Raw genomic sequence first — 23,824 nt, 5'->3', positions numbered from 1 at the left:
CGAGTACGCTGCTCTCCAATCAGGAGCAAGTCCTACAGTTAATTGGTTGAACTGGAGGCAGCTGTGCGGAAGCTGTTTACTTCTCTCCCAGCGCCATATTGTGGGAGAGCAGATGCATAGAATAAGTCTTAATTCCAGTAACTCAGTCTAGTCCGGTTGCTCCCCACAGATCCCCCTTTCTTTTTATTTTTTGGCGTTGATACGCGCCTGTCTTCGGTGTCCCACGGCACACACTCTGCTCTACTTGCTAGAGTTGCCACAGGCTCTTACAAGTCCTATCAATCAGGCAAACCGAATCCGGGTCCTCTCTTCGCCATGTTGTGAGGAGGTTTTTAGGCGCTGATGCGTGCCTGTGTTCGGTGCCCTGCAGCGCATGCTCTGCTCTGCCTGCAGGGGCTTACAAGCCCTATCAGGCAAACCAAATCCAAGCCTTCTCATTGCCGTATTGTGGGGGAGACTTATTAGTGTTGGTTCGTGCCTATCTTCGGTGACCTGCAGCTCATACTCTGGTCGAGCTGCTTGCTGGTGCTTACCGCCTTAATTAGGCAGACCGAATCCAAGCTTTCTCATTGTTGTATTGTGGGGAAGCCTTACTGATGTTAATTCGTGCCTGTCTTCGGTGACCTGCGGCGCATAAGCTGCTAGCCGCCGCAGGTGCTCATCGTGCTCATCGCCTCACTTAATCAGGCAGACCGAATCCAAGCTCTCACATTGCAGTGTTGTAGGGAGGCCTTTCTATTTCTCTATTTCTCTATCTCCGGGCATTCCTATTTCTCCCATTTTACTTCTATCTTCCAGCATTCCCATTTCTCTCACTTTACTTCTAAACTTCTAAACTTCTAAACTTCGCGCGCTCCGCGGTCTCCACGCCCTTCGCGTCTGCACCACGGCCTCGCGCCAGCCCCGTTCCCTATCTATTCACGCCCCGTGCTCTCTCTGTACGCGGCGGCTTCCGCGAGTAACACAGCGTAGCTTACGTGTCCGCCACTAGCATTCAATCTAAGTTCCCCGGGCTAGCCTGGCGAATTCAACCCAGCATACGTCTCCGCCCCACGGTTTGGCTTTCCGTCCTTTGCTCCCCGGGCTAATCAGACAGATCCCAATCTGGCTTACGTTTCAGCTTCTGGTTTCAACTTTTCGCCCCCTATTCCCGGGCTAACTTGAGAACCCCAAAGTGGCTTTCGTGTCCGCCTTGGCCTGCCCCCCACGGCTTCAATTTCCCTAACATTTTTCTCTACCCGGTATGTTTCCCCAAACTTTCCTCCAACGATATTCCTCCCTCATTTCTCCTGGCCTCTCCCCACAGTCTGCGTCCAAGTCTGTTTGTTCTAGCTTTCACTTTCGCTTTCGACCTTAGAAATTTCTCCCAGCTTCCCCCCGTAGTCCGTATCCGAGTCTATGCCTAGGCTTTCAATAGCTTCTTCCGGCTCCTTTTTCGTCCGGCTTTTCCCTAGGCTGTTTGCTAGTCTCTCTCTCCGATATTTTCCCTAGGCTGTTTGCTAGTTTCTCTCTCCGATATTTTCCCTAGTTCTTCCCGTTTCTTCCCTCCTAAGTTTTTTATCCGCCCTAGGTTTCCTATCCGAGTCAGGTTTCCTATCCGAGCTAGGTTTCCTATCCGAGTCAGATTTCCTATCCGAGCTAGGTTTCCTAATCCGTCCTAGGTTTTCTATCCAAGTCACGGCACCATTATGTCGCTCCCCTTCTTTGTGGAGGAGCGACAAGAACTGGTGACAGATACCAAATATGATGAGACCTTCAAAAGTTTGTGGGACAATGGAAGTAAAACATAACATATTTTCCCTAAACTTTTTGTAGAAAAAAATGTTAGCATGTCAAACCTGTGATTTGGAACAACATCATTGAATTTGTTGATGAAAATGGAACAGTGTAATAAATAAATAGCTGAAAATGCAGCTAGTTTTCTCAATGCTGGCATGAGAAATTTCATAAGTAAGTGGGGAAGGTTTGAATGATACCTATTATGATGAGTGAGTCCACTGATTGGAAACAGCATGATAGACTCATGTTTAGGTCATAGACAGTTACATATAGACATCTTTAAAACTAGTTATGCTTAGGTAAGTTGGAATACACATACTTTTTTGCTCTTTCAGTTGTGAGGATCAGGATACAATGACTACATTAGGTTGCCAGATGTTAGTTTTTATACCATTCTCTAATAAAAGGAGCCAGTGCTCCATGAAGAAATGGCTGATACTATGTATGGAAGTAAATATGTTCAGTAGGATAATCCTGAAGAATTAAATAGTAAGGAATTGGTGGGAGTGGGGATGGGAATGAAAGAATTTGCAAGGAAAGCAGGAGCGAATGTCAGAGCTCTCAATGGCAAAGGTAAGAAGGTACAAAGAACATCCTGTAGAGGTAGATAATAACACAAAGTAATTATCCAGGCATCCATACTGTTACATATAATCAAATAGATTTTTATAATGGGATTGAATAGAAATCTCTTGTGGAGAAGAATTCCAAATACTTTATATAGACACTCAGCCATCTAGGAGATCAAATTAACTCCCCACTCCTTAAGTGTGGGCATTGCCAAGTGAATTTATTCAAAAGGACACAATATGGACATGAGGAAAAGGTACATCCTGTTAAGAAACCTGAAAACCCTCCCTTGGCCAGGTGATCCTTGTTAGCATTAACCTGATCATTCACCTTGAGAGCATAAAGTGAGACCAACACTTCACCTCTGACATGCTTCACCAAAATTTCAACCCCAGTATCATTATGAAAACACCAAATAAATCCCAATAGAGAACATTCCAGAAAATGCCTGATCAGATTCCACAACACTGTCAGTGTCATCAGAACAAGCAAAATCTGGACAGCCAGAAAGAGCCTAGAAGACCTGACGACTAAATGTGTGGGATCCTGAGTCAGGAAAGTTAGAAAGAATAGAATGAAAATAAATTGTGGGCTCTGTTTAATAGCACAGCAACATTTGATCTTTGTCGATAAATGATGTAAGATGTTAAGTCACTTGATACAAATGAGACAGTTAGAAACAGGAAACTATGTTGGGGCTACATAGGATATCAATGCATTCTCTGCATTATTTCTGTAGCAAACAAAAACAAACCTAAAATTGACACTTTATTATAAAACAGAGTTTTCCAAACATCTGCTTAAGTATTAACTGATTTCTAATATTGAAATAAGGCAGTTAAATAGACCAATTAGTAGAGAAAAGCCTGGAATTGTGCTTAAAGGTCTCCATCTGGAAAAGACCCAGCAGCAGCCAGGCCCACAGATCAGCGCTGGCTGATCTCAACCCAGTTTCATTCTACACAGCCGACGCCTAGGCGGGAAGGCAGCTCAGCTCACCTCGCAGTTCAGTGAGCGCAAGAGAGCCAACTGGGTTCACCCAGTCTAAGACGCCAGCAGCGGTAAGAGGCGCACTAGCTTTGCACCTGTCACAAATACTTATGGTGGAGATTAGACCAACGTTTTGAAAAACAGCAATGAAAATACTGAGTCTGCCATTAGCACGACTGAAAGCAAAACTTAATTTAGAGGCGTCTCTCCTGAATTTTTGAAAATATTTAAAAACCAGCCTCCGACAATCACTGACAGGTGATGCTGACAGTCTGCTGGCAGGGCAGGGTCTCATCTGCTTCGCCCGCAGAAGCTCACAGGGAGGCCCCAGGAGCCGGTTTCTCATTGTAGACTCGAGTTCTATAACACACATAAAGACAGTGTTTACATTTACTGTCCTAAGTTTTAATAATTTACTTCTCATTATTTTCTGGTCCTTTAATACTGTGCAAACCGCGAGTGAGTGCAGGTGTGCGGGGCCTGCACAGGCCCTTGCCCATGGCGGGGGTTCAGGGATGACTCTGCCGACCCCGCCACCCGACCTTACCAGGGATTCCAGAAGCAGAGTCTCCGGGTTTCTCCTTCCCTTTTCTCTGCGCCAGGATCCCCCGGAAGCACACCTGGCACCCGTGCGAACACCTCAGCAGGCTGTGGCAGCGGCGGCTGAGCCCAGCAGAGACCCTTGGCTGCTCCTCCTGGAGGGCAGGTCTGCGGGCTCCCTCGGCGCTCAGCGCGGGCCCAGGGGGCCTCCTCGCACCTCCACCTCACTCTAGCACGGTTTCCTCACCTTTCCTCGCTCTTCCTCAGCTTTCCTCGCTTTTCCTCAGGTTGCCCCCGTCAGACCGGGCCACGAAGGCCTCTCCCTGGGTCAGTCCCAAGGAGAAGGAGACCCTAGATCGAGACAGCTCGCTGGAGGTGGTCCCGGGAGAAAGAAGCTCCGCTGCTCGCTGTGGGGACGGCGACAGCCCATGCGGATTTGGGGTGCTTCAAGGGGGTCCAAAGACGTGGGTCAGGGAGACAGAGGACACTTCCGGGGCAGCAAGAGAGCCTGGTGCGCTCTGTGCGCCAAGGCCGGGCGCCCCCTGGCGGCAATCCTGGTAAACCTGAAAAGTCACTGCTCTGATTTCCCAGGTCTTGATTGGAATCCATGGAAACAAGAGACAAAGCAGATTTGCAGTGGAAAAAAGTCAATTGATTTCCTGTATAACAGTGATAATGTATAAAGTTTGTAAATTTAAAAATGAAGTATTTTTTGTAAAGCAATATCATTTACAATTGCATAGCCTAAATTTAAAGCATGATTCGAACTGTGAAGTCAATGCTTCCTAGCACTAATTGTAATCTGATAGCAAATACTAAATAAATATACTATGAAACTCAGACCATTAATGGAAGGTTACACACCCACCATCTTAAACTTTTCTTGATCCATACCCAGAAAAGAATATAGTTGTCAACCCAGATTTCAATTTCAGCCCTGATCCAAGCACAACCTTGACCACAACATGATTCTATTGTTCTTTTGAGTCCTGGCTGGGACAATCTTGAATGTATTATTTCCATCTAAAACTCGAACTCTTTTCAGCCTGTCAAATTTTAATGCTGCATTTTATGATTGCTGATTAGCTTTTAAGTTGGCAGCATCACATGTATCATTCTCAGTTTAAGATGCTCAGTCTTCCGAGTGCCCAGGAGCAAGGAGTTGCTATTCAAATAGGGTACATATCTTGCAGGTACCTTAACCAACTTCCACGTGCAAAATCAGAGAGGCTGCTGCATCACAGTGATAGTCTTTGATCTATCTTGAGTTGATTTTTGTATATGGTGAGAGGTATGGATCTAATTTCATATATGTGTGTGTGTGTGTGTGTGTGTGTGTATATATATATATATATATATATATATCCAGCTTTGCCAGCAACCATTTGTTGAAGGGATTTTCCTTAATCCAGTGTATGGTCTGAGCATTTTTGTCAAATATCAGTTGACTGTATGTTTGTGGACTCATTTCTGGGTTCTCTATTCTGTTACACTGATCTATGTATCAGTGTTTATGCCGGTAACATGCTGTTTTTTAATTAGTTAATTAATTTTTTGACAGAGTTAGACAGTGAGAGAGAGAGAGACAGAGAGAAAGGTCTTCCTTCCATTGGTTCACTCCCCAAATGACTGCCTCAGCTGGCACTGCAACAATCTGAAGCCAAGAGCCAGGTGCCTCTTCCTGGCCTCCCATGTGGGTGCAGGACCCAAGCACTTGGGCCATCCTCCATTCCCTCCTGGGCCACAGCAGAGAGCTGGACTGAAAGAGGAGCAACTGGGACTAGAACCTGGTGCCCATATGGGATGCCACTGCAGGCATATTAACCAAGTGAGCCACGGTGCAGGCCCAACATGCTGTTTTAATACTATAGATTTGTAGTACGCTTTGAAGTCAGGTGTTGTGTTTCCTCCAGCTTGATTTTTATTCCTAAGTATTGCTTTGGGTATTCTGAGTCTTTTTTGATTCCATATGAATTTTGACATTCATATTAATATTAATACTCATATTCATCATATAATATTGGCTTTTTGATATGGATTGCACTGAATCTGTAGATTGCTTACAACAATTAGATATTTCAGTGATACTGATTCTTCCAATCCATGATCAAGGAATATCTTTCCATTTTTTGTGTCCTTGATGCTATCTTTCATCCATGTTTGATAATTTTGCATTATAGAGATATTTCACTTCTCTGCTTAAATTTACTCCTAAATATTTGATTATTTTGTGGCTATTGTGAGTGGTATTTCTTTCTTGATTCTTGTTTCAGTGAGTTCATTATTAGCATATAAAACAGCTACTTTTTTAGTTTAGTTTTTTTTTTTTTAGTTTAGTTTGTAACCTCTAACTTTACTGAGTTGGTTTGTCGATTCTAAAAGCTTTTTGGTGGAGTGTTTAGGTTTACAATACCATGTCATCTGCAAACATGTATAATTTGATTTCCTCTCTTCAATTTTGATTGATGCCTTTATTTCCTTCTTCTCCCTAATTGGTCTTGATAAAAATTTCAGTACTATATTCAGTAAGACCAGCAAAAGTGGACATCCTTGTCTTGTTCCAGATCTGAGGGGAGAATACTTTCAGCCTTTCTCCATTTTGTATGATATTGGGTGTTGGCTTTTTTGGGGTGTTGGTTTTTCATATGTAGCCTTTATAATTTTGAGATATAATCTTTCTATACCCAATTTGTGGAGTTTTTTAATCATGAAGGGGTATTATTAAATCTTATCAAAAGCTTTCTAAGCATCTTTTGAAATGGCCATGTAGTTTTCACTCTTCACTGTATTGGTGTGATTTATGATATTTTTTGATTTGTGAATGTTGAACCACTTTTGCATTTCTGGGATAAATCCCACTTGATCGTGGTATGTGAATTTTTATGCAGTTTTGGATTCAGTTTGCTAGTATTTTGTAGAGAATCTATGCATCTATGTTCATTAAGGATATAGATATGTAGTTTCCCTTTCATGTTGCAATTTTGTTCAGTTTTGGTATTAAAGTGATGCTGGACTCATAAAAGGAGTTTGACAGGTTTCCATCCTGTTCAATATCTTGGAATAGTTTGAAAAATATTGGAGTTACTTCCTTCTTAAATGTTTTGTAGACTTCAGTAGTAAAGCCATCAGGACCTGGACTTTGCCTTGATGGAAGGCTTCAGTCTCATTGCTTTTTATGGGTCTGTTTAGATTGTCGATATCATCTTCATTTAATCTTGGTAGGTTATATGAATCCAGGAATTTATCAACTTCTTCGGTTTTCCTGTTTATTAGCATATTCTTAGTAGTTTCTTATGATCCTTTTTATTTCAGTGGTGTTGGCTGCTATGTCTCCTTTTTATTCAAATTTTATTTATTTGAGTTTTATCTTTTTTTTCCTTGTTTGTCTAGCTAGAGATTTAGCTATCCTGTTTATCTTCTCAAAAACCAACTTTTTCAGGCAGGTGGAGCTGTGCCGAAGACAGATAAAAACAAAACAAAAACCAACTTTTTGTTTTGTTGATCTTTTGTATTTTTTTAAGTTTTAATTTCATTTATTTCTGCTCTGATTATTATTTTTCATGCTCTGCTGATTTGGGGTTTGGCTTATTCTTGTTTTTTTTTAAGTCTTCAAGATGCATCACTAGATCTTTGAGACATTCTTTTTAAAATAAGCACTTAATGCTATAAACTTCCCTCTTAATACTGCCTTTGCTGAATCCCACAGGTTTTTTTTTAATTCAAATTGTTTAATTTTCAAAGAATGATGTATAATTTCTTTAAAATTATTTTATATTTGTAGTATAGCTGCTAGTCGAAGCTTATTAACATTTCTCAACCCAAGGCATGGATTGCAAACTCATTTGTTTATCTATTGACTTGTATTTAAACCATTTTCTAGGTAAAAGAAATTGTCACTGGCGTACATGAAGTGTAACAACAAACTAAGCATTATATAGCTTTTAACAATCTGTGTCTACATGGTGTCGGATGAATATGAGCAGCTCTCTTCTGAAGCCCTGGAGGCTGCCCATATTTGTGCCAACAAATACATGGTAAAAAGCTGTGGCAAAGATGGCTTTCATATCCGAGTGCGGCTCCACCCCTTCCATGTCATCTGAATCAACAAGATGTTGTCCTGTGCTGGTGCTGACAGGCTGCAGACAGGTATGAGGGGTGCTTTTGGAAAGCCCCAAGGCACAGTAGCCAGAGTTCACATTGGCCAAGTCATCATGTCCATCTGCACCAAGCTACAGAACAAGGAACATGTGGTTGAGGCCCTACACAGGGCCAAGTTCAAGTTCCCTGGCCACCAGAAGATCCACATCTCAAAGAAGTGGGACTTTACCAAGTTTAACGTGGATGAATTTGAAGACATGGTGGCAGAGAAGCGGCTCATCCCGGATGGCTGTGGGGTCAAGTACATCCCCAATCGTGGTCCCCTGGACAAGTGGCGGGCCCTCCACTCATGAGCCTCACTCTCCTGCACTCTGTAATCATTGATAATAAAGCCTGGTTCCTATCAAAAAAAATCTGTGTCTACTTTATAATGTTTTGATGCTGAAGGTTATCAGAAAATGATATTGAGGTTTCTTTCCAAAATAAATTCATAAATCTCTGTCAAATTGATTTTCAACTCAAAGTTTTTATTTGATGCTATAAAACAATGCTCATTAGAGTTTTCTTTTGACAAAATTAAGATACTCACAGTTTAAATACAATATTTATTTAAGACAAAAAGAGAGAATGAATGTAACCTTCTGGTTCACTCCCATATCATGGTCCCAACATCCAGGGCTGTGCCTGGCCAAAATTGAAACCCAGGAACTCAATACATGTTTCCTACGTGGGCAGCAAGAACACAGTTACTTAAGCCATTAAGATTATATATATAATTTGAAGGTGTGAATCAGTAAATATTTTCCCTAGTATTATGTGGTTAACCATTACATGGGATTAACCTTCTTTTTGCTTACAACAGTAGCAAAGATACCTCAACTTTGTCTTCATTTAAATTGTTGATATACCTATGTGATGACAACAGGTTTCTTTAGCAAAATTACACCATGTCTCTCTGTGTCTAAAGACCTTGAACTCAGCAAGCCATTATTCTGGTACATACCAGAGTTTTACAGTGAATCAACCCTTACATGATTCTAAGTGTTACTTCTAAATTAACTTGAAAAAAATCTTTAAATCCTTTAGAAGTCATCTCAAATCCTTTGGGAAACAAGGTCATTAAAAGTAAATGCATAACCTTACTACTGAATTATACCTTTATTTTCCAGTTACTTTATTTGGGGTTTGTGCAAAGAGAAATTTTTCCTTTAAAGCAATGTGTCAAGGTGGTTCTACTTCAAGGAAGGTCCCACAGATTTTGATATATTGTGTTTTCATTTTCATTTATTTCAAGAAATTTTTTTATTTCCATTTTAATTTCTTCAATGACTCATTAATAATTCAGTAGCATATTGTTTAATTTCCAAGTATTTATGAGTATTCTTTTGTTCTTCTTGTTATTTTTTTTTTGACAGGCAGAGTGGACAGTGAGAGAGAGAGAGAGAGAGACAGAGAGAAAGGTCTTCCTTTTGCCGTTGGTTCACCCTCCAATGGCCACCGCGGCTGGCGCGCTGCGGCCACCGCACCACACTGATCCAATGGCAGGAGCCAGGTACTTCTCCTGGTCTCCCATGGTGTGCAGGGCCCAAGGACTTGGGCCATCCTCCACCGCACTCCCGGGCCACAGCAGAGAGCTGGCATGGAAGAGGGGCAACAGGGACAGAATCCGGTGCCCTGACCGGGACTAGAACCTGGTTTGCCGGCGCCGCTAGGCGGAGGATTAGCCTAGTGAGCCGCGGCACCGGCCGTTCTTCTTGGTATTAATTTCTAGTTTTATTCCCTTATGTTGTGAGAAGATACATGATACAATTTCAATCTTAAAATTTGCTTATCTGGAAAGCATTTTATTTCTCCTTCACATTTAAAGGATAGCATCACTGGATATAATATTCTTGGTTGGAAGTCTTTTCTTTCTTCATTAATTAATTATTTTTAAGGAATACAAATTTTTTTTGACAGGCAGAGTGGACAGTGAAAGAGAGACAGAGAGAAAGGTCTTCCTTTTTGCCATTTGTTCACCCTCAAATGGCCGTCTCAACCAGCGCGCTGCAGCCAAGAGCCAGGTGCTTCTCCTGGTCTCCCATGTGGGTGCAGGGCTCAAGGACTTGGGCCATCCTCCACTGCACTCTCGGGTCATAGCAGAGAGCTGGCCTGGAAGAGGGGCAACTGGAACAGAATCCAGTGCCCCGACTGGGACTAGAACCCGGTGTGCTGGCACCGCAGGTGGAGGATTAGCCTAGTGAGCCATGGCACTGGTCAGGAATATAAATTTTATAATTCTTCCTACCATACCTGCCCTCCCACCCACACTTCCACCCCTCCTCCTCCTCCCTCTCCCTTTCCTGGTCCCATTCTCCATTAAGATTCATTTTCAATTGAATTTGTACAAAGAAGACCAGCTCTATAGTAAATAAAGATTTCAACAATTTGCACACACATGCACATACACAGAAAAACTGATTGAGAACTAGTTTTACAATTAACTCTCATAATGTAACTCATTAAGGAAAGAGGTCCTGCATGGGAAGTTAGTGCACAGTGACTACTGTTGAATTAACACTCTTACATATGATGTCAGTGATAACCCAAGGCTCTTGATATGAGCTGCCTAGGTTATGGAAACCTTTTGAATCCACAAACTCCATCAATATTCAGACATGGCCATAAGCAAAATGGAAGTTCTCTCTTCCATTAGGAGAAAAGTACATTCTTCTTAGAGGGCTACTTCTTTCTGCTGGGGTCTCACTCACAGAAATCCTTCATGTAGAACACTTTTTCCCACAGTGTATTGGCTTCCCATGCCTAAAATACTCTCATGGGTTTTCTTAGCCAGACCAGGAAGCCTTAAGGGTGGATTCTGAGGTCAGAGTGTCACTTAAAGCAGTTGTCATTCTGAGTATGCTGTGTGGACTGCTTCCCATGTTGGAACATTCTCTATTTTTTAATTCTACCTATTATTATTACCAGACACTTGGTCTTATTTATATGATCACATTAACACTTAATCCCATCTAAATATTCACTTTGACACTTAATATGATCACTTTAACACTTAAGATGACATTTTTACCACCCAGCTTAATGAGATTTGGGGTCCCTTGACAAGTTTTTAAAGTGTACCCTTAGAAGTAAGTCCATAGGAATATATGTAGAACTATATAGCTTTACAGTTACAAACTTCCTTCTCCCTCTCTTCTTTTTTTACTGAGATCCATCCTCAATTGACTTTATACATATATGATAAACTTTATGTTAAGTAGAGTTCAACAAATAGTATGAAGAAAAAAATGAAAAAAACAAAACAAAAAAAGAACTATTCTTTGACAGTCAAGACAAGGTCACCTCAAGTCATCCTTCTCAAAGTGTCAATTTCACTTCTACACATTTTGTTTTAGATGCTCTATTCGTTCTTACATGTCAGGGAGAACATATTGTATTTGTCCCTTTGGATTGACTTATTTCACTAAATATGATGTTTTCCAGTTTCATCCATTTTGTTGTCAATGATCCGATTTTTTTTACTGCTCTGTAGTATTCCATAGCGTGCATATCCCATAATTTCTTTATCCAGTCTTCAGTTGATGGGCATTTAGGTTGATTCCATGTCTTAGCTATTGTGAATTGTGCTGCAGTAAGCATGGGGGTATAAATGACTCTTTATTTAATGATTTCATTTCCCTTGGATAAATTCCCAGGAGTGGGATTGCTGGGTCATATGGCAGGTCTATATTCAGATTTCTGAGGTGTCTCTATACTGTCTTCTATAGTGGCTTTACAAGTTTACATTCCCACCAATAGTGGATTAGGGTACCTTTTACCTCTACACACTTCCAGCATTTGTTGTTTGTTGATTTTTGTATAAAAATTCTAACTGGGTGAGGTGAAATCTCATTATGGTTTTGATCTGCATTTCCCCAATGGCTAGTGATCCTGAACATTTTTGTCATGTGTCTGTTGGTAATTTGGATTTCCTATTTTGAAAAATGTCTGTTTAAGTCCTATGCCCATCTCTTAACTGGGTTGTTTGTTTTGTTGTTGTGCAGTTTCTTGATTTCTTTATATACCCTGGTTATTAATCCTTTATCATTTGCATAGTTTGCAAATACTTTCTCCCATTCTGTCTGTTGCCTCTTCACTTTCCTGTTTCTTTTGCAGTACAGAAACTTCTCAAATTGATGTAATCCCAGTTGTTAATTTTGACTTTGACTGCCTGTGCCTCTGGGGTCTTTTCCAAGAAGTCTTTGCCTGTGCCAATGTCTTTCAGGGTTTCCCCAGTGTTCTCTTATTTCATGGTATCTGGTCATAGATTTAGATCTTTAATCCACTTTAAGTGGATTTTTGTGTAAGGTGTAAGGTAGGGGTCTTGTTTCATACTTCTGCATGTGGAAATCCAGTTTTCCAAGAACAATTTGTTGAAGAGACTGTCCTTGTTCCAGGGATTGGTTTTAACTCCTTGTTCAAATATAAGTTGGTTGCAGATGCTTGGATGGATTTCTGGGATTTCTATTCTGTTCCACTGGTCTATTCATCTGTTTTTGTACAAGTACCAGTCTTTTTTTTATTAAAACTGCCTTGTACTTTGTCTTCAAATCTCATATTGTGAGGCCTCCAGCTTTGTTTTTGTTGTATAAGATAGTTTTAGCTATTCAAGTTCTCCATTGCTTCCATATGAATATCAGCATCATTTTGTTTTCTAGATTTGAGAATTTCTTTGCTATTTTGATTGGCATCTCATTGAATCTGTAAATTGCTTTCAGAAGAATGGACATTTTGATGATATTGATTCTTCTGAACCATGAACATGGAAGATTTTTCCATTTTTTGTATCTTCTACTTCTTTCTTAATCTTTTGTAATTCTCATCATAGAGATCTTTGACACACTTGGTTAAATTTATCCCAAGGTATGTGATTTTGTTTTGTAGACATTATGGTGGGATTGATCTTAGAAACTCAATCTCAGCCTTGGAACTGTTTGTGTAAATAAAGCCTGTTGATTTCTGTGTATTGATTTTATATGCTGCTACTTTACCAAACTCTTCTATGAGTTCCAAAAGTCTCTTGTTGGAGTATTTTGGATCCCCTATGCATATAATCATGTCATCTGCAAATAGGGATAGTTTAATTTCTTCCTTCACACTTTGAATCCCTTTGATTTCCTTTTCTTGCCTAATGGCTTTGGCTAAAACTTACAGGACTATATTGAATACCAATGGTGAGAGTGGGCATCCTTGTCTGGTATTGGATCTCAGTGGGAATGCTTCCAACTTTTCCTCATTCAATATGATGCTGGCCATGGGTTTGTCATAATTTACCTTGATTGTGTTGAGGGATGTTCCTTCTATACCCAAATTGTTTAGAGTTTTTATCATGAAAGTGTGTTGTATTTTATCAAATGTTTTCTCTGAATATATTGAGATAATCATATGGTTTTTGTTCAGCAGTTTTTTAATGTGGTATATGACATTTGAAAATGTTGAAACCATCTTGCATATTAGAGATAAATCTCACTTGGTCTGGGTGGATGATCTTTCTGATATGTTGTTGGATTTGATTGGTTAGAATTTTTTTAAAGGTTTATTTATTTTACTGGAAAGTCACAGTTATACACAGAGAGAAGGAGAGGCAGAGAGAGAGAGAGAGAGAGCGAGAGAGAGAGAGAGAGAGAGAGGTCTTCCATCTGCTGGTTCACTCCCCAAATGGCCACAAGAGCCAGAGCTATGCCAATCTGAAGCCAGGATCCAGGAGCCTCCTCTGGATCTCCCACATGGATGGGTGCAGGGACCCAAAAACTTGGACCATCTTCTACTGTCTTCCCAGACCATAGCAGAGAGCTGGCTTCGAAGTGGAGCAGCTGGGTCTCAGGTGGCACCCATATGGGATGCCAGCACTGCAGGTGGCAGCTTTATCCACTACGCCACAGTGCCGGCCCCGGGTAGAATTTTTTTGAGGATGTTTGTGTCTATGTTCTTCAGGGAAATTGGTCTGTAATTCTCTTTCCCTGTTGCATCTTTCTCATATTTAGGACTTAAGGTTATGCTGGCCTCATAGAATTTGGGATGACTCCTTCTCTTTCAATTGTTTTAAATAACTTGAGAAGGATTGCAGCTAGTTACCCTTTACATGTCTGGTATAATTCAGCAGTGATGCCATGCATCTGGTGCTGGGCTTTTCTTTGTTGGGAAGGTCCTTACTACTGATTCAATTCCTGTCTTGGTTATAGGTCTGTTTAGATTTTCTATGTCTTCATAGCTCAATTTAGGTAGGTTGTAAGTGTCCAAGAAATCTATCCATTTCTTCCAGGTTTCCCAGTTTGTTGGCATCAAGCTCCTTGTAGTAATTTCTGATGATTCTTTTTATTTCTGTGGTGTCTGTTGTTACATTTCTTTTTTCATCTCTAATTTTATTGATTTGGGTCTTCTCTCTCCCCTTTTTTTGTTCAGTTGTGCTAATGGTGTGTCAATTTTGTTGATGTTTTCAAAAAACTAGCTCTTCATTTTGCTTGATGCTTTGTAATTTGTTTTGGATTCAATTTTGTTGATTTCTTCTCTAATTTTAATTATTTCTTTTCTACTACTAGTTTTGGGTTTCATTTGCTGTTGTTTTCTAGATCATTGATAGCTCATTTATTTGGTGCCTTTCTAATTTCTTGATGTAGGCACCAATTGCTATAAGCTTTCCTCTTAACACTGCTTTTGCTTTATCCCATAAGTTTTGATACATTGTACTGTCATCTTCATTTGTTTCCAAAAATTTTTTGATTTCTCTTTTGATTTTTTCTGTGGCCCACTGTTTATTTAGGACCATGCTTTTAGACTTCATGTGTTTGCCTATGTTCCATAGATTCCTGAGTTGATGACTTCCAGTTTCATTCCATTGTTGTCAGAGAATATGCATGGTATGGTTTTGATTTTTATGAATTTGCTTACACTTGCTTTATTGCCTAGCATGTGGTGAATCTTAGAAAAAATTCCATGCACTGGTGAGAAGAATGTGTATTCTGCAACTGTAGAATGAAAAGTTCTGTTGATATCTCTTAGGTCCATTTGGTCTATAGTTTTGATTAACTCTGCTATTTCCTTGCTGATTTGATGTTTGGTTGATTTGTCCATTGCTGAAAGTGGGGTATTAAAGTCCCCCATTACTATTGTATTGGAGTCTATGTCTTCCTTTAGATTCCTTAACATTTCTTTTAAATAGCCAGGTGCCCTGTAATTAGGTGTGTATATGTTTATAGTAGTTACATCATGGGGGCCGGTGCTGTGGTATAGTGGGTGAAGCCACCACCTGCAGTGCTGGCACCCCATATGGGCACTAGTTGAGTTCTGGCTGCTCAACTTCTGATCCAGATTTCTGCTATGGCCTGGGAAAGCAGTAGATGGTCCAAGTCCTCAGGACCCTGTACCCATGTTGGAGACCCAGAAGAAACTCCTGGCTCCTGGCTTTGGATAGGTGCAGCTCCAGCCATTGCAGCCAATTGGGGAGTGAACCAGAAGATGGCAGTCTTTCTCTCTCTCTCTCTCTGACTTTCAACTAAATAAATAAATATTTAACAAAAATAAATTTAAAAAAAGACATAGGGAAACTTGGTGATGAACAGACTACTACCACACATTAAAAAATAAAAATAAAGTCTGGTGCCATGGCTGAGTAGGCTAATCCTCCACCTGTGGAGCATGCACCCTGGGTTCTAGTCCTGTTTGGGCTGCCAGTTCTGTCCCTATTGCTCCTCTTCCAGTGCAGCACTCTGCTGTGCCCCAGGAAGGCAGTGGAGGATGGCCCAAGTTCTTGGGCCCTACACCCACACTGGGAGACCAGGAAAAACACCTGGCTCCTGGCTCCTGCCATTGGATCAGCGCGGCCATTGGAGGGTGAACCAATGGCAAAGGAAGACCTTTCTCTCTGTCTCTCTCTCTCACTGTCCACTCTGCCTGTCAAAAAAAAAATTAAAAAAAGAAGGAATAACCACTTTGTTATAAACAATGCTAACCACAGGAGATAAAAGAAGTTGTTTAAAAATAGCCCATAAAAATTACATCACGTCTGTATGGGTAGTTGCTATAAATTCAAAGACAACAAAACATAAAGTTTGCAGATGTTTTAAAATAAAATATGGTAACTATCATGCGAAGGAATGATTAATTTTGTAGGAGCATCTAATTTAAAATAAAAAACAGTATTATATATTATCTGTCCTTTCAAAATTTCATTTTTCTAGTAATTAAATTTCATTTTAGTTTATTTTCATATTATCAATCCATATGGGGTGGGGACAATCCTGGTCTTTTTCTACAGATTGTTTAAACAGCACTGTTCTAGCAAGAGTCAGAATGCATTATTAAAAATTTATTTGCATTATACAGAGTACAATTACCTAATTAATTGAATATTAACTCATTTTTAAGAGTAGGCCCCATAAGCTTTGTTATTATACCCATATTCCATTTCTCAGAGAGCCTGTAGATATGAATATTATTAATTTAATTTTATATCTTCTTATCTGTATTTGTTTATTGAATAAGTCTGGGTTTTTAATAGAGGAATTTGCATTAACGGGTATAATCATCTTTACTTACTTGATTTTACATATTAATCACATCTACACAATATCTACCCAGCAACATCAGTAACAGCGTTTGGCCAAATTCAGCACAGCAGTGCAACTAAGTTGACTAAGTCGAGCTGTTGATTACAATAGTTTCCTTGTCAATACTGAATCCATAATATGTCCTCAAACCAATGTAAACTTCAAATAAGTAACAGTCCTTCTTCCATGTCAAATAATACAACTACATTTAGAACCAAAAATGCTGGTCATTCTCCTTTATTTCATGGAAAAATATCTTCATTTCCAGTTAGTATACAAAACACATCATTCCACTCAATTGCTGCCACCATGTGAGTTATGCCAAACTAGCAAGATCTAAACAATGCATTGAAAACCTCATTAAAGCTTATCTAAGAATGTGAAAGAAAACTGTACCAAGATTCAAAGCTTTCATAAAAGTAATTATGCTGGGATCCAGTGACTTCCGGTAGAATGGGGATCATTCTTATAAAAAATACTCCTTATTGGGCTGTACCTCAGTTGCTACCAAGAAACAAGGGTGATGGTTGCCATTCAAGAAGCTGCATATTTCACACTTAAACTATTTTACTTGGTGAAAAGGATTTCTGAGAGGATTTAAATGGACTTAAACATAAAAAAATTTTTGTAGTAGTTCTAAAAAAAGCTGTGGGTTGTAAAACCACAACATTGATTATAAAATCAGGAAGATACTCTGGTAGCAGAGATTCCTGGTGAGAAAATACTCTCTCTGGCTCTCATGGCTAGCCTTGAGAGGATCTAAACAGAAACAATAGATGTTTTCAAGAAAGAACATATTATCTATCCAACTAAATATATACCAATGGAAAACTATCACTTGGTGTGCTACTGGGTTCTAGTGAGGACTGGGTATTTGACTATGCAGTATCAAGTGTTTAGGAAACCAAATATGTACTCTGTCAGACCAACTAAGTTCTAAAGAGTAGATGTAGCAGTGGACCGGCGCTGTGGCTCAATAAGCTAATCCTCTGCCTAGCGGTGCCAGCACACCGGGTTCTATTCCTGGTCAGGGCGCCGGATTCTGTCCTGGTTGCCCCTCTTCCAGGCCAGTCTCTGCTGTGGCCAGGGAGTGTAGTGGAGGATGGCCCAAGTACTTGGGCCCTGCACCCCACGGGAGACCAGGAGAAGCACCTGGCTCCTGCCTTCAGATCAGCGCAGTGTGCAGGCCACAGTGCGCCGGCCGTGGCGGCCATTGGCGGGTGAACCAAAAGCAAAGGAAGACCTTTCTCTCTGTCTCTCTCTCACTGTCCACTCTTCCTGTAAAAAAAAATAGATGTAGCAGCAATAATAAATCAAAAGATGTGTCAAATCTCAGGCTACTGCAGGCCCAGAGTGCATAAGTAAACTGATCATGGGCCTCACTTCCCTCTGAGTAACAGTGTTTGCATAGAGTCTACCATATGACTGTTGGAGAAGGAAGAAAAAAAATTGAGTGGTTCATGGGTAGTTGCCTTAGTACATTAATGTCAGTTGAAAGTAGGTGGATAACAGTAGTACCCTGTTGAGGGACCTGTAAGGTAGAGGTATAAGCAAAGGTCTGAGTATTATACCTGATCTGCTTTATGGAGAAATAAAATGGTCAAAAACTTTAATAATTGTAGTTTTATAGACAGGACATGATAGTTGACCTAGTTTATCAGAAGTCTGAAATTTGAAGATTTGTAACATGGAGTTTTGAGTAGGAGGTATGAAATGTTCCTATTAGAGTGGCTATAATGTGTGATCTTTTTACTGCTTACTAATAATGATTAGACAGCACCTATGAAGGCAGAGACAGTAAGCACCCACACAGACAGAATGATGCAGGCCATTGATATCAACAGGCTGCTGCCACTGCTCAGTCCCATTTATTACACAGTGAATAAAAAATACAGTCACCATGGTGGCACAAATGGAAAGTGATCATAGACTTATTAAACATAGATCCATTAGTATGGGCTACCACTCAATAATGCTGATTCATATACTGCCATGGCTCTTTGGGCAATCTGTCACCCAAAGGGACTAACACTGACTCTGCTTCACTATCTCATGAGGTACCCCTCAAGGTAATTAATTAATAATTTATTAATCTGATTGGAATATATATATATATTAAATACAAGTATGTCTTTTCACCCTGCAGGTCCTCAATCACACTACTACTGAAGGAATCACTGAATTTTGCTACCCAGACATGAGATTGTAAATACAATAAGATTATGTATACAATTTTCTAAGAATAAAAATCTCATTTCACTTCAAATAACATAAGGCAGGTGACTAGATAATGAAAACCAATGTTTCTGTCATATAAGCCACCACCCAGAATTCGTCATCTTGATGGGGCATGAATTCAAACGGCAAGATGCTGTGATACTGAAAGGTGGTATCATCATGTGGGCCACTCTTTATCTTTGAAATTAATTACAAGCTGCTGACAACTTATTATGTAGAAGACATGGGTCTAAGAACTAAGAATGAATGAAGGAGTATCTCAACTTATCATCATCACTTCTACTTGGCGTTTTTGTTCTTCTGGTCTCCAGCATTTTAATTTCTGTGGCCTAGATGTTCTCATCCCCAAAGCAGAATGTGTCTACAGGGAAGAATGTAAGAGCTCAATAAATTTTAGAACATGGCTGTTGCCAAGTCACTTTGAGCTCCCTTTTATCTCAAAAGACCTACTGGCAAGAAAAATCTTTATCCTGGAAACATTCAAAACTCTGAGCATGTAATGGGTGGTGGGAATTTTTCATGCCATGGGTTTTTGGATATTTTAATATCATCACAGGCCAAACTTTATTAACTTAAATATTAGCCTGCTATAGATTTATTGAATTTTGTGTCCTGCCTGTGGTTTCCCTGGCAGGGCATACCAAATGATTTCATGGGCCTCATATGTCCTGAGGGCAATATATTCCCCACCTCAGAGTAGGAGTGTATTGTTACATAATAGGGGCAAAAATGTGTATGTTTGGAACTATGCTTGCACATTAGAATGACTTCTGCTTTTCCAAAGTCCAGTGGTATGGTGTGTGGATTAATACACCAGTCACTTCCTTAGCAAGGCATGGTATATCAGTAGCTTAGAAAATTTGGTGATGAGAGTTTTCATCATCTTAATGGCCACTGTAGATTGTAGCATAATAGTTTCCTTTGTACAAATTCATTTTATTGTATTGGTGGAATACAGCTAGAATTGGCAAATTTTTTCTACAAGGAGTCAAATATTGTCAGATTTGTGGGTTATATAATTTTGTTATGACTTATAAATTCTGTTTTGTTAGTGTAAATCCAAGTGTTCACAAAGTAAAAATGAGCTGGCATGGCAAAATTTATCCCAACTGACGTGGTCTATATGAATTGATTCACTGTAATATTATTGGAAAATCTTTGGTGCAGAGAGTTGAAGCCATAGAATCAAATGAGTGAGAATTAAATAGGGTGTTCATTTTAGCATTGAAGAAAACTCAGAGGGAACAACCAAAGATAAATCATGAACTTAAGAAAATAAATGAAAAAAAGCTTCACAAAGAATCAGGTGTTTAAGAGCATCTTATATTATTGAGAATTCAAGTAAGGGGAGGATGGAGAATGTCCAATGCATACCATGTGTTCAATAGTGATTATAACAATTTTCACGTGAGAAACAGAACATATGTCAGATAGAACTGGATTTCTGTATCTGTAGGTATGACAATTAATGGGAACAATAAGAATAGTCAATGTTAAGATAGTTAATTCTAAAGGACAGGGAAGAAATAAATATATGTGTAAGAATATGTTAAGTAGAAAATTATGTGTTCATTTGTTTGTTTATATTTTGATATAATTTTTTAAATATTTATTGTTTATTTGAAAGGAAGATTTACAGAGAGGCAGAGGCAGAGAGAGAAAGGTCTTCCAATTGCTGGTTAATTCTCAAAGTGGTCACATTGGCCAGAGTTGGGCCAATCCAGATCCCAGAGTCAGGAGTGTCTTCCAGGTCTCCCATATGGGTGCAGGGGCCCAAAGACTTGGATGTCTTTTATTGCCTTCCCAGGCCATAGCAGAGAGATGGAGCTGAGTTACAATGTATAAAGATGAGAAAAGAATCCCTGAAAACTAAGGAATGAGATAAGACATGAGTAGTTCATAGGAAGGTTTTTCCTTGTTATGAAAAGTGAAAATAGTTGAAGAAAAATAATATTGTGGTATATAGCTACAAGGTAGTATATAAAAATATCAGAAATGGTACATTTTCTTTTTCTTTTTACTATTTGTTAAATTATTTATTTAATGTAAGATTAATCAGACAAGAATAAAATAAATGGAAGGTAGATCATTATAATACTTAAAAGAAAAAATAAGAAAGGGTGGGAAGGAATGTGGAAGCATGAGCAGGAGGGAGATTAGGGAGGGAAGTATAACTATGCTCCTAATCTGTACATAGGAAATACATGAAATGTGTTCACTTTAAAAAACTTAAATATAAAGAGTAAAAAGGAACAATATATTTTAAAGAAGCTATTTTGAATATAATTTGGGACTGAAAAAATGCTTTAAGTGTTGCTAGAAGAAATATACCTGAGGCATTTCAAAATTGTACAATTCACAACTATTTGATGACTTGATGGATGAGATGAAGTCTTACTTAGCTCCTATTATGCTCTATTTGAATTAAAAGTATTTTCAGAGCTAAAACCAGAGAATGAATCCTGGCTTCTCTGAATTTAAGTTCACAACCCTGGATGGGATTATGTGGAGAGTAAGTTTTACCTACTGGCTATGATTAGCTATGTCCTTAGTTACTGAGAGAAGCTGGAAATATGAATGTCAAAAAGTACCTATGATTTTTTAATTTTTTTCAAATTTAAAAGGCTGAATATACACTTAAATACCAAAACTAAAGTGCTAGAACAAGGTTATATTCCATTCAAACTCAGATGGATTGTTCTATTTAGTTTTCCATATAATAGTCATTATAAATAATGCCATAATATAATGACTTAGAAAAATTCCCAGTTTTGCATGTATAGGACATTCTCCATGTTAATTATTATCAAAAATACAATGAGACTTTTTTCTGTCACTATCAGACAGATACTGGATTATACCTTGGAGATCGCTGACTCAACTCAAGTGGAACCTTGTAATTCATTACAGGAAATGTTTAGGACATGGGAAGAATAGTGAGGAACTGATAGAATTAAGGGAGACTTAAAAGCCAGACCTTGGGAACAGCAGATACTAAAGCATAAGAAGGCATTTTTACAGCAGGAACTGGGCTCCAAGCAATGTCTATTCATGGTAATCTCATAGACAAGGATACTGGATCACAACTCATCTCGAGACAGAGAACTGTTCTTGAGCAGCCCTGCCAGTAGCCCTGAGATTGGAAAGCAGATAATGCTACACAGGGAAACAGAGCTCCACATTAACAAAGAAAATGCAAAGTACAGAAAGGAGGAACAACAATACTCCATTCTCCTCATTGAAAATCAAATGTTAAGGTGGATATGTAATTCCAAGACGTCATTGAAAAGAGGACTAGGAATAAAATACCGAGTTACATGATTGATATTGAAAATTATAAAAAAGCAGGATTAATTTTTTAGTTAGGTTTGTATTTAGATCCTTGATGCTTTTGAGAAATCAATAACAAGTGTTGTGCATATAATCAAAGCCTGAGATCAATTTTTACAGCTGTGATAAATCACTGGAAAATACAGGGTGATGATACTTCTGAGCTTTCATTAGCCTTATACTTTTCAAAGCTTTCCAAGAGAAAAGTAATCTCTACTTGTTTTTCCTGAGAGGCAGGTATATAAGAGAAATAATACATAAAAACTAGGTTACTGTCAATATGTATGGGATTATCCCATTGAAATCCAAATGAAAGGAAACCTTCCTGGTGCTCATATCCAAAACTTTGGAAAGTTTGGCAATGTTAGTGTCCTTCTAACTATTAACTCTCACATTCTGAGTAAAAGCAAGGATGACTCAATTTGCATCTGTCATATACAAGATATTGTCATTATGTTCCTATATATTTCTAACATGTGCATGGCCATAGGGATTGTCTTTCTCATTGCAATAAGAAACAAATGAAACTGTTCATATACTTATGGTGCTTCCTCCCACTCTTTATAGTTTATTTATGTCAACATCTATGAAGTGGTTTGCCTAGCACCAAAAGGAGCTCTTAACTTAGTGGCTATAATTCAGTTTTTTCTTTTTTTAAAAGATGTATTTATTCATTTGAAAGGCAGAGTTACAGAAAGGCAAAGGCAGAGAGAGAGAGAGAGAGAATCTCTCCAGATGGCCAAAATATCTGGAGCTGAGCCGATCTGAAGCCAGGAGCCAGGAGCTTCTCCCATGTGGGTTCAGGGGCCCAAAGACTTGGGACATCTTCCACTGCTTTCCCAGGCCACAGCAGAGAGCTGGATCAGGTGGATCATAAGGGATGCCAGCACTGCAGGTGGTGGATTTACCCAATACACTACAGCACCAGCCCCATAACAAAGTCTTAAAGTGTCAAGCATATCTTTTGACATCCTTTTGAAAAACCAAACACAAATAAAAACAAACTGGTCAATGGAATTTTGTTGATTGAAAACATGTTAAACTAATAGCAATTTTGTTACTGAATAGAAGTCTTTCTATAGTGTTCACATTGGATATTTTAGCATCTTGTTACACACTAAATTCTCCTATAACTACTTACAATTAGAAGAATTTACCGTGTATTACAGATGTTACTCTAAGGCAAGATGGCGGAATAGGAAGGGCGCACACTGATAGTCCAGGGAGAGGCAGTTTAATAAAAGTGGAGATACTGCAAGTTCAAGGAAGAGTAGGGGAAGAAACAGCAGAAGAAACTCTTCCAGAACTAGTGATTCACAGTGGACCTGCGTGGAGAGCATGGGAGCCCACAGTTCGGGACACCAGCGGCAGACTCAACACACCAGCGCTGGAATGCGAGGTGAGCCGAACCTCAATAGCCCAAGACACCAGCAGGCAAGTGGAAAGAGGAGACTAGAGGGAACAAACCCCGGGGGCGGGGGGGAAGTTCACCAGGCTAACTAGAAGAGAGAGAGAGAGAAAAAAAAGTGACTGATACGGACACAGGTTTCTCTCTCTCCGCTCATCTCTCAAAGGTGAGCAAGACAAAGAGTAGGCGCCATCTTGGACATACGTCATAAGAAGAGTGACCTCAGGTCTGCACCAGCCCTGAGCCTAGCAGAAAAACCTGACTCTGGGCGGGGTGAATTAACAGG

General features: G+C 39.5%; 1 pseudogene; it reads left to right on the top strand.

The window, feature by feature from the left end:
* Window positions 1-7,801: 7,801 nt before the first annotated feature.
* Window positions 7,802-8,390, top strand: LOC138845441 (large ribosomal subunit protein uL16-like; annotated as a pseudogene).
* Window positions 8,391-23,824: the final 15,434 nt, after the last annotated feature.

This window comes from Oryctolagus cuniculus, chromosome 15, assembly GCF_964237555.1.
Source record: "Oryctolagus cuniculus chromosome 15, mOryCun1.1, whole genome shotgun sequence".
NCBI lineage: Eukaryota > Metazoa > Chordata > Mammalia > Lagomorpha > Leporidae > Oryctolagus > Oryctolagus cuniculus.
Note: the sequence above shows the minus strand (reverse complement) of the source record. Positions and strands in the feature narration are given on the sequence as shown.